The sequence below is a fragment of the Stegostoma tigrinum genome, chromosome 35, assembly GCF_030684315.1.
Source record: "Stegostoma tigrinum isolate sSteTig4 chromosome 35, sSteTig4.hap1, whole genome shotgun sequence".
In the NCBI taxonomy this organism is placed as follows: domain Eukaryota; kingdom Metazoa; phylum Chordata; class Chondrichthyes; order Orectolobiformes; family Stegostomatidae; genus Stegostoma; species Stegostoma tigrinum.
Window position 1 is genome coordinate 2,986,844 of NC_081388.1, and position 17,405 is coordinate 3,004,248.

The following is a 17,405-nucleotide window of genomic DNA, read 5'->3' on the forward strand; positions in this document are numbered from 1 at the left end:
TTGACATCACTCTTGGCAGCAAACTGCATGAGTCCAGGTGCCTATATTACCTGTTTGGTGCCAGTGTTCTGAGCAACTACTCAGTGCTGGAAAGGAACCTGGAGTGAGGCAGAAGGATCCAGTTGTCATGGTCCATGCAGGTACCAATGACAGGCTGGGAGTATGGAGGATATCTGCTCTGTAAATGTGGACCTTTGTTTCTTGAATAACTGTGCTCATCCTATTGATTACTGTCACACTTAGGAATAAGATATCCTTACAGTGTATAACAACTCTTCTGCCAATTTACTTTAAGCCTCTCCTACCAGGCAGTTAAACTCCCCTGCAAACTCCAGGATATAGGTCTCAGTCCAAATGAGTCTCAGCTCAGCCGTTGTGAATGTTTACACTCCCCACACAACCAGCAGCACTCCCTCCTGCACCATGTCTCAGATCACAATGATCTCTCACATGCACCACTATAGTTTCATTACAAGTGTATTTCATTAACTGAAATGTTTGAACTGACATCAGTGGCTGCCAACTCCAGCCTGGGATTGATATGACCGTAGACCACATTCATGAACTACATGTTCTATTTGAATTCAGCACAGTAGTCAGAACGTGCTGAGACTTGTAGAGAGGCCAAAATATTGAACCATGTGACTTAAAATCTGGAGGAGTGTCAACTGAGTCAAGCTGTAAACGGGATTCACTGTCACACAAAAAGGAAACACATTAAGCCTTGGGTAAATTCTGAGCAGAGATTTGCTCCCTTTGCACAATTAGAAGGGCAGCAAACACTTCGCATCTGCTTCAGGAACTTTTCCAGTCCTATCATCTTAACCCAATCCTGTGAAATTCCTTGCAGAAGATGAAGAAGGAAATGTTAATGGTTATTGGTGTCTTGCTGCTTATTCAGTGTATTCCTGCTCAAGGGGGCTTCCGGGGACATTTCTCAGGTACATTCTTGCGGTATCTTGCCAGCCTGTTTGTAGACAGCTTTTGAGTTAATTCTGATTAGTATCCTTTGATGCCTGACTGAAGCTGATTCTGAGATTCTGACAAAGACAAAAGAATATAATTGGAACCAGCACCGTATACTTTTGTTTACTGGTAGTTCAGCATGGAGATGGAATGAATTTGAGTTGTTCAACTAAAGCAGTAAGAAAAGGCAGATTCCTTGCTTGTAATAAGTCGGAGTACTATGTCGCAGTTATGCACTGATTCAGCTTGTACACAGCACTAATGTATGGGAGAACTCCTCTCTTCTCCCTGCTGCAAAGTGTAAATGTGGACTGATTCTGAAATTCCTTTAATGCTTTTACTTTACACTCTTCTGTCCAGTTTCACAGATTTAGGGGAGGTGAATTCTGAAAGATATTGTAAATATTTACCTAACTAATCTACATATGTGCATCAGATTTTCAAAGCACGAGGAATTAAAGACATTTTAAACAGCTTGATGTAATTTTAAGCCTTTTTTTTAAGAAAAGGAGAATGTTGGCAACACTGTTAAGGACATTTTTTGTCTAACCTTAGTTGTCCTTGAAAGGGCTGTCTTGCTGTGCCATTTCAGAGAACAGCTCAGAGTCAACCAGATTAGTGTGGCTCTGGAGTCAAGTGTAGACCAGACTGGGTGAAGACAGTACATTTTCTTCCTTAAAGGGAATTGGTGAAGCAGATGTGGTTTTTAAACAGTCATTAATATTTGTCATGAAACTAGCATTCAATTCCAGATTTTGTTAAAATGAATTTAAATTCCATGAACTGCCATGGTGGAGTTTGAGCCTATGTCGCCAGATCATTAACCTCCTTCATTTCTAGCCAAGTGACATTACCACTACACCGTCATAGCTGAAGTGATCTGATTTAATGAATACAGCAGACTGCACAGAGATCAGGCACTATGAAAATCATCAAAGTGTGGAGCTGGATGAACACAGCAGGCCAAGCAGCATCTCAGGAGCACAAAAGCTGATGTTTCGGGCCTAGACCCTTCATCAGAGAGGGGGATGGGGAGAGGGAACTGGAATAAATAGGGAGAGAGGGGGAGGCGGACCAAAGATGGAGAGTAAAGAAGATAGGTGGAGAGGAGAGTATAGGTGGGGAGGTAGGGAGGGGATAGGTCAGTCCAGGGAAGACGGACAGGTCAAGGAGGTGGGATGAGGTTAGTAGGTAGGAGATGGAGGTGCAGCTTGGGGTGGGAGGAAGGGATGGGTGAGAGGAAGAACAGGTTAGGGAAGTGGAGACAGGCTGAGCTGGTTTTGGGATGCAGTGGGGGTTTGGGATGCAGTGGGGGGAAGTGGTCAAGCTGGGCTGGTTTTGGGATGCAGTGGGGGAAGGAGAGATTTTGAAGCTTGTGAAGCCCACATTGATACCATTGGGCGGCAGGGTTCACAAGCGGAATATAAGTTCTCCTCCCCCCACTGCATCACAAAACCAGCCCAGCATGACCCCGAGATGCTGCTTGGCCTGCTGTGTTCATCTAGCTCCACACTTTGTTATCTCAGATTCTCTAGCACCTGCAGTTCCCATCATCTATATGAAAGTTGCCATGGTCTTGGAAGCAAGTGACTGTCAATTTGGTTCAGTCAGGAGTTGAGTGAACAAGTCTGGGGTTGCTGGCACACACCATGGTGGGATAGCTGCATTGTTGATGATTTGTGTTTTGAATGAAACTTTAAATGAATACGCGATCGACTTATTCCCAGTGTGAGAAATATTCAGTGCTACTCAATGAAGGGTTGGGAATTGTACCAATGTCTTGGGCCAACATCGTTCTGTCAGGCGCCCAGGGCAAAAACACCCCAGCCTGCCAAATCATGCTTGTTAATTGTGTGAGCAAATCAATGCTAATGCTTCCTACCAAATTGTGTAAACACTTCAGAAACAGTCTGTGACTGACAAAACCTTCAGTGCCTGGTGAAGCTGGCAAGGTTTCTACCTAAATCTTTGTCTCTGGTCTAAAATGGAGTATTGTAGACTCCACTGTTGGCTGCTATGTGTCTTGCATTAGGAACATAGGAACAAGAAGCAGAAATGGGCCACTCAGTCCCTCAATCCTGCTTCACCATTTAACAAGAACACGACTGACTTGATTGTAGTCAAAAATCCACATTTCCGACTTCCCTGATTACCTTTCATTCCCCTGCCTTGGGTGGGAGAAGTAGATCCCAGTTCTTGTGCTGCTGGTACCAGTAGATGAGAATGGGGGCATTTAATGGGAGTTTTTGCACCAGGACCATCTCACAAGCTCCATAACTGGAGAAGTACAGAGGGTTTTAGATTGCACAGAAGGGGAAAGGGATCATTTGTGAAATATGTGGTAATTCAGGGACAGAAATCACACTGCAGCAGGTTATAGTCCAACAGGTTTAGTTGAAAACACAAGCTTTCGGAGACTTGCTCCTTCTTCAGGATACACACACACACACACACACACACACACACACACACACACACACACACACACACACACACACACACACATCTATGGGGTGAATTTGCATTTGCAGAAACACTCTATTTTGTATTTATAGCAAAGTAAACAAAGAGAACACACACTTTTAACAATAGCTGTCATCCTTTAGGCTTTGTGACTTTGGATCTCTGTCTCAGAAGGTAATGGAGGCAGGGTCATTGAATATTTTTTAAGGCAGAGATGGATGGATTCTTGTTCGGCAGGGGACTCAAAGGTTATCACTCTTGGATATATTGGGGTATATGGGAATATGGAGTTCACAACATAAACAGATCAACCTTGATGTTACTGAATGGGCAGAGCAGGTTCAAGGGGCCAGATGATTTACCTCTACTCGTATTTCATATGTTCATGCTGTTTCTTTCTCAAGGTACCTTAGCTAATTCAGGAAGGTTTTACAATTGCCTGAAGGGCACTTTTAAATGTCCTCAATTGCACCCTGAGCTGGTGAATGTGAGCGTCTTAAGGGGTCTTTACTATCTAATTCTAGTTATTCCTTAACTTAGCAATTACCTAAGCACTATACATTTAATAAAGAGGAGTAAAGTTACATTGTAGTCTTAATTCAGGGGTATACAAGCTCAGAAGTAATCTGTGGTTGGTTTGATTTATTTTTAATTATCTTAGTCATTTTCAGCAAGCATAAATAGAGACCTCCTTCACTGCTGCCTTGTCTGCCGTGAATGCCAAGTGAGGATTTGGTAATTTACAGGGAGTTCGGCAAAGGGGGAAGGAGCTGCTTCATTTTCTTCTATCATTCTCAGTCTCCCATGGTAAATTCTGACTTTGGTACAGGGGATCAAGCTAATTGCTGGGTAGCAGTGTATTCTAATTGTAATATTTGATCTTTGAAGTTATCCAGTGTAAGGTCAGTTCAGCCAGGGGGATGGTACCTCCCATGCTATTGTAAAGTCATGACGGCATCATACATCCACATGAACACATAGAATCCCTACAGCGTGGAAGCAGAATATTCAGTCCATTGAGCCCACACTGACCTTCTGAAGAGCATCCCACACAGTCACACCTCCTACTCTATTCCTTTAACCCTGCATTCCCCACAGCCAATGCACATAACATGGACATCCTTTGATTGTGGGAGGAAACTAGAGTGGCCAGAGAGAAACCACGGAGAAATGGGGAGAATGTGAAACTCCACACAGACAGTCACCCAAAAGGTGGAATCGAACCCAGGCCACTGGCATCGTGAGGCAGTAATGCTAATGACTAAGTCACCATACCGCCCTAACACATCACAGGCTGCACAAGCTCAAACTGCAGATTTTGGAATCTAAACCTTGGCTGGAGTCACTGTTGTATATCCACAAGGCAGAGAGCTGCATGGATAATTTATTCATTCATGGAATGCAGGCATCATTGGGTGGGCTAGCATTCATTACCCATCCCGAATTGCCCAGACAGCAGTGCAGAGTACATCATGTTGCTGTGGATCTGGAGTCACATTTAGGCCAGACCTTACAAGGGCTGAAGGATATTATTGGAGCCAGTATGTTTATTTGTTCCCAACAATCGATAACAGTTTCACGGTCATCATTAGTTTCTTAATTCCAGATTTTTACTGAATTCAAATTCCATCATTTGCCTTAGTCCCAGGTCCCCAAAATACCCAACCTATCTCCCTCTGAACTGACTGCACTCTGTGCACTCAGAGCGAACACTGACTTTGTCATTAAGCCTGCCGATAAGGGTGGTGCTGTTGTAGACTGGTGTACTGATCTCTACCTCGCAGAAACTGAGCTCCAACTCTCAGATACCTTCTTCTACCTTCCCCTGGGCCATGACTCCACCATGACACATCAGGCCGCTGTATCCACTACGGTTTCATCTGGTGATCTCCCAGACTCTGCTTCCAAGCTAAGAGTCCCTCAACCCCGTACAGCTTGTTTCTACCTCCTGCCAAAAATCCACAAACAGGACTGTCTGGGCAGAGCTATTGTTTCAGCCTGCTCATGCCTCACAGAACTCATCTCTTCCTACACTGACTCAATTTTCTTCCCCCTGCTCCAATCCCTGCCCACGTACATCAGTGATTCCTCTGACGTCTTACGCCGGTTTCAAAACTTCCAGTTTACCGGCTCCAGCCACCTCCCCTTTACCATGGACGTGCAATCCCTTTACTTTCTATTCCCCACCAGGAGGGTCTTAGGGCTCTCTGCTTCTTCCTGGAGCAAAGACCTGAACCATCCCCACCCACCACCACGCTCCTCTGCTTGGCCAAGCGCACTCTCACCCTCAACAAATTCTATTTCAACTCTTTTCATTTTCTTCAGGTTAAAGCGGTGGCCACGGGTATGCACATGGGCTCTAGTTATGTCTGTCTCTTTGTGGGGTATGTGGAACATTCCTTATTCCAATCCTATTCCTGCCCCAACCCACAACTCTTCCTCCGATACATCAATGATATCATCAGTGTTGCTTCTCTCTCTTATCTGGAATTGGAAAACTTCATCAATTTCGACTCTAATTTTCAACCTGCCCTCACTTTCACCTGGTCTATCTCTGACTCCTCCCTTCCCTTCCTGTTTCCATTTCTGTGGATAGACTGGCCACTAATGTCCATTACAAACCCACTGACTCCACAGCTACCTGGGCTATGCATTGTCACACCCCACTTCCTATAAAGACTCAATCCCATTCTCTCAGTTCCTCCATCTCCATTGCATATGTTCAGATGAGGCCAGCTTCGACAAGGGAGCCTCCAAAGTGTCCACCTTCTTCCTCAACCGAGGATTCCCCACCTTCGTTGTCGACAGGGCTCTCAACCAGGTCCGAACCATCTCCTGCACTTCTGCCCTCACCCCGCCTCTTCCTTCCCACAGCAGGGATAGGCTTCCCCTTATCCTCACCTACCATCCCACCGGCATCCACATCCAGAAGATCATCAGACTCCATTTCTGCCACCTCCAGCAAGATGCCACCACCAGGCACACCATCCCCTCCCCTCCCGTGTCCTCCTTCCACAGTGACTGTTCCCTCCAGGACACCATGGTCCACACTTCCTTCACCCCCAACACCTCCCCAAATCCCTGCGGCACCTTTCCCTGTAACCAGCGTAGGTGCAACACCTGTCCATTTACTTCCTCTCTCGACTCAGAATCCAAGGGCCCACACATACCTTCCCAAGTGAAGTAGCACTTCACCTGCACTTGCCAGAATCTGGCCTACTGCATTTGCTGCTCACAATGTGGTCTCCTCTACATTGGGGAAACGAAGCATAGACTTGGCGACCGCTTCACAGAACATCTATGTTCTGCTCGCAAAAAAGACCCTGAACTACCTGTTGCCTGCCACTTCAATGCACCACCCTGCTCCCTGGCCAACATCTCTGTCTCTGGCTTGCTGCAGTGTTCCAGCGAAGCCCAACACAAGCTGGAAGAACAACATCTCATTTTCCGCTTCGGAGCCCTACAGCTCTCTGGACTCAATACTGAGTTCAATAATTTTAGGGCCTAAACTCTCCCATGTCCCAACCCCCCACCCTACCCACCAGGCCTTGTTACCACATAACCTGCCAGTACACAGCCCCTGTTGTCAGTCAGCAACAGTCCCCATTAACAACTGTTCATCCTCCCAGCCTGATCGTTAGCAACTCCTTTGTCTGTCCAACTGTCTTTCTCCCTCTTTGGGCTCTATCCTATAGTTTACTCCCTACCCCACCCACCTCCCTATTTTGTGCATATAAACTGACGTTTCCCTAGCCATCATCAGTTCTGAGGAAGGGTCACCGGACCCAGAATGTTAACTCTGTTTTCTCCTTCACAGATGCTGCCAGACCTGCTGAGTTTTTCCAGCAACTTTGTTTTTGCCCCCAAAATATTACCCTAGGTTTCTGGATTAATAATCCCAAATGCCACCATCAATATCCCTGATATGTCCTAACCTGTTGGCAGGACAGAACCAGCAGACATGGTGGCACAGTCATATACACTTGCAATGGAATTGACCCTGGAGTCCTCAACATTGACACGAGACCCCCAAACAAGGACAAGGAAACCTCCTGCTAATTACCATGAACTGTCCTCCCCCCGTTGACAAATCGGTACTCCTCCATTCTGAACAGCACCTGGAGAAAGTACTGAGAGTAGCAAGGGCTGAGGATGTAGCAGAGTGGGGGATTTCAATGTCCACCACGAACAGTGGCTTGGCAGCATGACTACTGACTGACCCGGTCTGGCCCTAAAGGACATAGCTGTTAGACTGGGCCTGCAGCAGGTGGTACGTGAATCGACAAGAGGGAAAAACATACTATTGTCCCCAGTTTGCCTGCCACAGACACATTTACCCACGACAGTATTAGTAAGAGTGTCTATTGTGTTTTGTTGTTCACTAGATCCATAAATAGAATACAAGGTAGACAGAGGGTACTTGAACAAGGAACACTTTATTTTGCATTCTCTCAGCTCTACAGTCAGTTTTAGACTACCCTCCCCAAGCTTCCAACTCCAAGTCACTTGACACCCCTCTTAAATGGGGAACACACTCCCAATGACACGCATAACACCACTGCCCCTTTATTTCAATGCTAATATTAATATACAGGCATTGTAGCTGACATATTTACAACATCAAGAATATTTACAAAAGTAACAGGGAGAAAGAAAACACCCTTTCTGTAGTTTACATTGACATAATCGGTCACTTAGGAGGATGGCAGTTCCGATAAGATCATCTCCTTGCCTCAGGAACATTTTCCAATTCAGTCTCCCAGGCTTCCAGAAGGTCCTGTTGTTCCGCAGATACATCTCTCTCTGATTGGCTGTTGTTGCCCTGTAATGCTGCTGTCTCCTCCCTTCGTAAAGCCGGCCCTGGCTGGAAACTGATGTGAATCTGCTGATTGAGGCCATTCCCATGGGTGAAAGGGCAACAGTGGCAGTGCCTTCCTTACTAATGTGCAGAATGTGCAGGGTCCCACTTTCTCCTCAATCTGAGAGTCCACAATCGGCCACCAAAAATCGCTCATGGCTACTTCTTTCGTCTGCACACTGCTGGGATGACCTTGGTGTATTGGTCCCTTTGCCTTTCCTCTTACTGGGGGAGGGATAACAATTCACATTGACCATGTTAAACACCAGTCTGATATGGGCCAGACCCACCTTCTGGGCAGGTAAGGGAGTAATTCTGGGCAGTTTCTATGACAAGTTCTTCCTCTCCGGTATAAATTCATCACTAAGCTCAAAACTGGGTCATTCTGGGTAGCAGTCTGCCCCTGGCTCACTGACACCAGTACCTTGTCTTCCTGGGAGAAGTACATGACTCTCAGGTTCCCGTTCCATCCTTATTTCTTGAAGTTATAACCTTGACAAAACATCTGCATTGCCATGATTCTCTGCCTAAATGTGCCTGATTTCCTATGCACTGGCTGACAGAGCCAGTTTCATCTCTATAGGCATGCTATCACCAGCGATAGTATCCCCATGTGCAGGTCAAAATGGTGGCAGTCTATCTGCAGCACGAGGTGCCTGGTGTAAAGTAAATGGGACGACTTCTTAATGCCAGAAATGACACCCAATCCTTTATCCTTCCACTCCAGCTTTATTAGTGACTCAATGTGAACATGATGGATCTTTCTTCTCCATTCGGTTAGATATGTGACAGTACAGCGCTAACTCCATAAGATGGGGTGTCATATGCTAACTGTAACGACAACTTTGGCTCATTGTCATCGAATCAAATTCTTACAGTGTGGAGACAGGCCCTTTGGCTCAACAAGTCCACACCACTCCACAGAGCATCCCACCCAGAACCATCCCATAAGACACACCTAATCTACACATTCCTGAACATTACGGGAAATTTAGCATGGCCAATCTGCCTAGTCTGCACATCTTTGGACTGCGGGAGGAAACCGGAGCACCTGAAGGAAACCCACGCAGACAACGGGAGAATGTGCAAACTCCGCACAGACAGTCATGCGAGGGTAGAATCGAACTCATGTCCCTGGTGCTGTGAGGGAGCTGAGCTGACCACTCAACCAACAGTTCCAACTTTTTTAAAGCTTGCTTCACCTCCCAGTAAGCTTCCTCACATTCCTGGGTCCATTTTCATGGCCATTCTTTTCCTAGCAACCTGTACAGTGGTTTTTCACAACTATCAGATCAAGCATAAACTTGCCACAGTAATTTACAAAACCCAAGAGTGATCTCACATGAGGTATATTCTCTGGCCCTGGGGCCTTCCTGATAGCCTCCATTTCTTGGGTGCCTTGTGTAGTTCTATTGATTTACATAGCACAGGTACTTCATGGGGTCTTTAAGAAACTCACATTTCTCCCTTTTTACTTGTAGGCTGTAATCTAGAAACCTTTTTAGGGTTTCTTCTAGGTTTTACAAATGTGCTTCTTCAGAGGATCCAGTAAACAAAATATTGTCCCAATAACGCTGGACACCTGGCAATTCACTCAGGATTTGATCCATAGCCCTCTGGAATAGAGCCAGCACTGACATAATGTCAAAACGCAGTCGCTTCAAGCGAAACAGTTCCCTAATTATAAATTTAGGATGTGACAGGAGAGGCCAGCTGAGTGGAAAGTGCAGCTTGTCATATCAGGGGAGCTCTGGATGCTGCCAGTGTCCCGAATGAACACAGGAAGCGCTCCCAGCTGCGGAAGTTGGAGTTCCGGCCTTCAGAGCTTGAACAGCGTTCGGAGATACTATGGCCCGGCCGCCAGGCTGAGACATACATGGATAGCATGTTTACAGAAGTGGTTATGTTGCAGCTTGATGGACTAGGGGAAAGAAAGGAAAGGGAGACCACCCAACAGTACAAAGGAACAGGTAGGTAGTGCAAGAGTGCCCTGGGATCCCACTCACTAACTGGGACTCTATTTTGGAAGTGGATGAGGGTGTTGCTTCCTTGGAGGAATGTAGCTAAAGACAAGCTTTTGGCACCAGAATTGGCTTGACTTCACTGGGGTTGAGGAAAAAGAAGAGCAAGGAGATTCTTCAGTTAGGGGAACAGACTGGTGTTTCTGCAGCTGAAGATGTGACTCCAGGATGGTGTGTTCCCTGTCGGGTGCCAGGGTCACTGATGTCACTTAACAGCTACATGACATCCTGAAAGGGGAGAGTGATGAGTTAAAGGTCACTATGCATGTTGCTACCAATGGTATTGACAAAGCTAGGAATAAGGTCTTGTGTTCAGGAGAAGAATTCAGGAAGTTTCGCAGTTGATTAAAAAGCATACCTCAATGGCTGTAATCTCTGGATTACTCCTAGTGCCACGTGCTAGCGAATATAGAAATAGGTGAAGAGGCCAGACGAATGAGTGCCTCAGTGGCTGGTGCAAGAGGGGAGGGTTTTGGATTCCTGGACCACTCGGACCATTTTAGGGAAAGTGGGACATGTACAAACAGGAAGGTCTTCAGCTGAACCACATTGGGACTAACATCCTTTCAGATAGGCTTGCTAGTGCTGTTGGGAGGAGTTTGATTTAGTCTGGTAGAGACAGCACAGAATACTGATGAAACAGAGACACATCATGCTATAGCAAAGGAACCAAGTCATTGTGAGTTCAGCTATGTTGAGTGTCAAGACAGTAAGGCAAAGCTGGATGGTCTTTGTTTTAATGCTGGAAATGCGATATGTACATCTGATGAGTTAAAGATTAACACATGGGTGTATGATATTGTTGTCATCACAGAAACAAGGTTGAGGGAAGAGGCTAGACTGGCAACTAAACATTCTATTGGATCTTTGGGTGAGACAGAGGATGGAAAAAGAGATGTGCTGTCATACTATTAATTAAGTAGTCAATTGCTGCCAGAAGGAGAGATACTACCTTGGTAGGGTCCTCAAATGAGGCTTTGCGAGCAGAGCTGAGGAAAGATAAGGGGACAGCTACTTTGGGTGGCATGGCAGCTCAGTGGTTAGCACTGCAGCCTCACAGCACCAGGGACCCGGGTTCGATTCCAGCCTCGGGTGACTGTCTGTGTGGAGTTTGCACATTCTCCCCGTGTCTCCGTGGGTTTCCTCTGGGTGCTCCGGTTTCCTCCCACAGTGCGGGGTTGTGCAGACTAGGTGGATTGGCCATGCTAAATTGCCCGTAGTGTTCAGGAGTATGTGGGTTATAGGGGAATGGAAATGTGTTTGGGTGGAATGCTTTAAGGGGCAGTGTGGACTTGTTGGGCTGAAGGATCTGTTTCCACACTGTAGGTAATCTAATCTAATCTTTACCGAGAGTGTATTATAGGCCCACAAAGGGTTTGTGGGAAATAGAGGAGCAAATATATAGACAGTTCACAAAGGTGTGTGAGTAAAAATTGAATATTCATACTAGCAGATTTCAAATTTCCCAACATAAATTGGGATAGTCATAATGTTAAAGGGTTTAGAAAGGGTGATTTCTTGAAATGTATTCAGGGAGATTTTTGTATCACTTCTTCGAAGGCCCAACAAGGGACGGTGCAGTACTGGATCAGGTTCTGGGGAAAGGATCTGGGTAGGTGTTCGATGTGGCTATAGGGGAACAGTTAGGTGATAGCAACCAGAATAGAGTACGGTTTAAATTTATCATGGACAAGGAAAAAGGTGACCAGCAAAAGATGGTTTTGGAGAAGGGGAAGGCAGACTTTATTAGAATAAAGTAGGATGTGGCCACTGTAGACTGGGATCAGCTCCTTTTGGGTATGTCTACTGCAGAACACTTGGGGGGAATTCAAAAAAGAGCTGGAGAGACTATAGGTCCAACACTTATCCTTTAGAGGGAACAGTAGGAACAATAAGTTCAAAAAATTTTGGATGTCCGGGAAAATTCAAGACCGGATAAAGAAGACCAGGAGGGTTTTTGATACATACAAAGGAAGCAATTCAGCTGTGACCCTGGAGGATTATAGGAAGTGCAGGAGGCAACTTAAGAAAGCAATTAGAAGAGCAAAAGTAAGGACTTTTGAACAGGATTAGGAAGAGTCCCAAGGTATTTTAGAAATACATTAAAGGGAAGAGGTTAACCAGGGAAAGAATAGCACCCATTGGGGATCAAGGGGCAACTTATGTGTGAAGCTGCAAGACATTGAATCACTCTTGGTCTTCACTCTGGAAAAGGAGAATGCAGGTGCGGAATTCAGGAAAAGGATTGAGAGGAACGTGCACAGTTTGACATAGAAAATAGTGAGGTATTGGAAGTTCTGTTGGGAATAATAACAGACAAATCCCCTGGCCCAGATGAATTACATCCTCGTCTACAGTGGGAGGTGAGGCAGGAGTTTGCAGGGACTTTGGCATAAGTTTTTAATTCCTCTCTGGCTATAGAGAAATGCCAGAAGGCTGGATGATGGCAAATATGCCTCCATTTTTTAAGAAGAGTGGTAGTGATGAACCACAAAATTACAGAGTAGAGTCTCAGGTCAGTGGTAAGGAAACTATTAGAGAAAATTCTAAAGGAGCAAATTAATATCCACTTGGAAAGGCATAGGTTAATCAAAGATAATCACCATGGCTTTGTCAGACAGTAGTTACATCGAACACATTTGTTCAACTTATTTTGAAAATGTGACCTGGATCAGAAACTGGCTGCGTAGTAGGACACAAAGGGTAGTGGGCAGAAGGCTGTTGAGTGACTGGAGGCCAACAGTGTACAAAAAGGATCAGTACTGGGACTCTAATTATTTGTTGTATACATAAATGATATAGATGAAAATGTACGGGAAATGTCAAGCAAGTTTACACATGACACCAAGATTGATGGAGTGGTTAATAGTGAGGAAGATGTTTGTAAATTTTGAGAATATGTGAATTTGTTAGTCAGATGGGCAGACCAGTGGTAGATCATATTTAACCCTAATAAGTGCAAGGTGATGCACTTAGGAATAAGAAACAAGATGAGTGAGTATTTAATGATTAGCAGGACACTGGGTAGCATAGACGGGCAGAAGGATCTTGAGTTAATTATTCCCAGATCCCTGAAGTTAAATAGGATAGTTAAGAAAGCATATGGGCCACTTGGTTTCATTCGTCAAGGCATAGAGCTTAAGAGCAAGGATGCCGTGTTGGAGTTATGCAGAGCATTGGCCAGGCCTTAACTGGAGTACTATGTACAGTTCTGGTCACCTTGTTACAGGAAGGATGTGATCGCACTAGACAGGGTACAGAGGAGGTTCACCAGGATGTTGCCCGGGATGCAGGAATTGATCTATAAGTAGGGACTAGATAGGCTTTGGTTGTTTTCTTTCGAGCAGAGAAGTCAGAGGGGGAACATAGTTGAGGCTTATAAGATTGAGGGATATGGACAGGGTGAACATAGAACAGTTCTCCCCCTTGTTTGAGGGTCAATCACAAGGGGCCATAGTTTTAAGGTAAAAGATAGGAAATTCAGAGAAGAATTGGGAATGAATATTTTTACTCAGTGGGTAGTTAGAATCTGGAATGCACTGCCTGGGAAGGTAGTGGACGCTGGAAACCTTACAACCTTTAAACAATATTTGGATGAATATTTAAAATAGCATAATATTTCAGGATATGGGACAAGTACAGGAAGTTGGCCTGAGTGCACTTTAAATGGTAGTTACATTGGTGTAGACTCGATGGGCTGAAAGGCTTTTTCTACATTATGTAAATCTATGAATCGGTGTGTCACTATATTCAGCAATGGCTGGGCCTCCTCATGATGCCCAACCCGTCCATTTTTTGAGAATTTCTTTCCCCTCCAAACCAATCCACTGGTTTGGCCTCCTATAAGTGAAACAGGTGATCTGCACTCAGGACAGGGTTGACTGTGTCCTTAAAATCATCACAAATCCTCGCTTTGCTATTTGTTTCTAAGATTGGAGTGACTCGTTCACTGGAGGTGACTGGTTCCAATGCCCCCAGGTTCACCAGCTGTACCAGCTCCACCTCCATTTTTGGCTGGATGGTATTTAGTACTAGGTACGCCTTCAGCCTCCTTGGACAGGCGTCTTGCTTTGACCAAATTTTAACTTTTACTCCTTTTATTTCCCCCAGGGCTCCCTTGAAGACATCTTCATACCTGTTCAAAACCTGTTGCAAACACGTTTATGAGTCTGTCAGCCTCTTATAAACATCCCCGTTTTGCTTTAATCTCTGTAACCAGGAGTGTTGGAGCAATACAGGGGAGCCACTTTTCACTTCACACAGAGGCAGTTCAGTGCACTGGTCCCTTAGCTGAACTTTTAGTAGTTTGTAGCCCTTCAGTGGCACCACTTGTTCTGTGTATGCCCGCGGTGTGATCTTGGCAGGTTTCAATGGCAGTGCCTTTCACTATTGATTCAGGAATCAGAGACACCACAGGCCCTGCAGCCACTTCCACCTTTACTGTCTTACCTTCTATTGTGGGAAAAACCCAGAAATGATCAGATTCACTCCAATTTGACAGGATGTTTAGCCGAAGCTGTGCTGACTCTGGGCCTTCTGGTTCACTGACTCCCAATTTGTTCAATGGCTGGCAGCATGTCCCTTACTCCTTGTCCTCTGAATTGTCTCCTTTAGATTCCCCTTTCTCTTGTTTGGGTTGTCCCCGGGAATTTCAAGCAATATGACCTGTTCACTTACACCTGCTACACAGGACTTCTCGAGTCCAACACGTTGATTTCTTGTGCCCACTCATGCTATATTGGGAACATTCCAAGATTGGTGCCGAGCTCTGCTGAACTTGCCCCACTCTATGTGCCCATACATAGCTAATTTAAAATGTTGTTTTATTGGCAGTCAACTCCATTGAGGTAGCAATTTCAAAAGCTGTTGAAATCCAGGTCACTCCTTGATAGTAGATTTGATTGGTTGGCTTTGTGTCAGAGGCCACAAACTAAACGTTCCGGCAAGGCATTGTAGAGGAACCTCCAAATTCACAATGTCCCACTAACCCGTTTAAGATGGCCACAAATTGGGCAATGGACTCGGCACGGTGGTTCACTGGTGAGCACTGCTGCCACACAGTGCCAGGGACCTGGGATCAATTCCACCCTCAGGCAACTGTCTGTGTGGAGTTTGCTCATTCTCCCCATTTCTGTGTGGGTTTCCTTCAGGCACTCTGGTTTCCTCCCACAGTCCAAAGATGTGCAGGCTAGGCTGGATTAGTAATGCTAAATGTAATGCCGACAGTGTTCAGGGATGTGTAGATTAGGTGGGTTTCCAGAGTGGCGGTCTGGGTGGGATTCTCTGAGGGTCAGGGTGGGCTTGTTGGGCCTATGGGCCTGTTTCCACATTGTAGGGATTCTATGAACTCTCCTTCGTGCTGTACCAGTTTATAAAAACGAAAACATTCCGCTATCATCAGTGGACTTGGTATAAAATAACTCTGTAACACCATAGTTTTTGGAATGTCGTTCCCAAGGGTTTCTCTGCTTGCTCTCGACTCCTTTGAATTGTGGAAGTCTTAATCTCAATGGTAGTCAGGAAAACTGATTCTATTCGGTCTTCAGAGATAGCAGGAACTGCAGATGCTGGAGAATCTGAGATAACAAGGTGTAGAGCTGGATGAACACAGCGGGCAAAGCAGCATCGGAGGAGCAGTAAAGTTCACGATTCAGGCCCAGACCCTTCCTCAGAAATTTAGTAATATAATGAGGGGCTTGGATAGAGTGGTTGAAGAGACCAGTTTTCTCCAGCAGAGGTCAATTGCCTGAAGACAAAGTTTGACGTGAACAGTTGAAGGATTAGAGGGGACATGGGGAAAATATTTTTCATCCAGAGGCTAGTTGATTCCTGGAATTCACTGTCTAGTTCTGGCAGTTGATGCGGAATCCTTCAAGCCAGTTAAAAAAAAACGTGGATCCACACATGAAGCACTGGGGCCTGCTTTGAGCAGGTGCTGGAAAATAGATTAGAGCTCATTTACTCAGCCAGAACAGACACATTTCTGTGCTTTAACCTTTCCATGTTTCCACAAATGCAAGTGCTTCCTTCTTGTTGTTCCATGGAACTTCTTTGGACAAAGTGCCAGACTGTGAACATTGCATAGCTTCCTGTGTAGAAAGAGATTGTCAAAGTGACACTGACTGACCCAGTTTCATGTTTTCTCATTGTTTGCCCACCCATGACTACAGGGCCGTCCAATAACTTGTCACCTAATTTGTATTTCAGCTTACCTGGGAAAGTGCAACAAGCCCGGAACAAGATGTCGTGCTGGCTTTTGTGGACCAGAAGAGGTGCTTTTCCCATTGCAATGTCCTGGCATTTTGGATTGTTGCAAAATGATGCAGTGGAAGATCTTGTAGTGATAGATTCCTATTCTAGCCTGCGACCTCCAATCTCTCTCCAAGCAAACCTTTGTACACTGGATGTCTTTTGATTGTTCAGGCGAGAAAAATCCTGGAGTTGTAGAACCACATTCTCAATCACGGTCTAAGCTCCTCAATAAAACACATTGCACTGATTCATATCAATGAGCAATTCCTACTCAAGGTCTCTGTGCCTGAAAATAACCTGTCTGGGTAGAATAAGACTTGGGAGAATGCTGGGGAGAATGAAAAGTGAAGTGCAAGAGGAATCCACTTCAGGAAATACAGATTAACCCGTGTGGAAAAGGACTTTAGTAAGACAGGGCACCAAAGACGACACTATCACTGTGCCATGAGATTTCTCCTCTAGCTCATTTTATTGACAAGATTTGAAATTTAAGGCACAATGACTTAATTAGAAAACTGGTTAATCTTGAATATATGAGGTCATGGAATTGTTTAATTTGCCAACAAGGCTAAACTGTCCCTCAAAAACCAGCATGCTCACCATTACACCATGGCAATGTCAGCTTTTGTGCTCCTAAGATGCTGCTTGGCCTGCTGTGTTCAGCCAGCTCCACATCTTGTTATCTCGGATTCTCCAGCATCTGCAGTTCCCATTATCTCTAATCTCTCCCTCGCTCTCTATCTCCTGCATCTACATATCTTGCTTAAAACCAAAATACCACAGATGTTAGAAATCTGAAACAAACACAGAAAATGCTGGAGAAACTCAGCAACGTTTGTGGAGGG

The 17,405-nt window shown here is 45.2% G+C and overlaps 1 long non-coding RNA gene across 1 annotated transcript; it reads left to right on the plus strand.

Annotated features, from left to right (window-relative positions):
- The first annotated feature begins 672 nt into the window (after positions 1 to 672).
- LOC125447588 (uncharacterized) lies at positions 673 to 16,807 on the plus strand. The gene is made up of 2 exons (XR_007246573.1): positions 673 to 941; positions 16,516 to 16,807. It is a non-coding gene; the product is annotated as an uncharacterized LOC125447588 (long non-coding RNA).
- Positions 16,808 to 17,405: the final 598 nt, after the last annotated feature.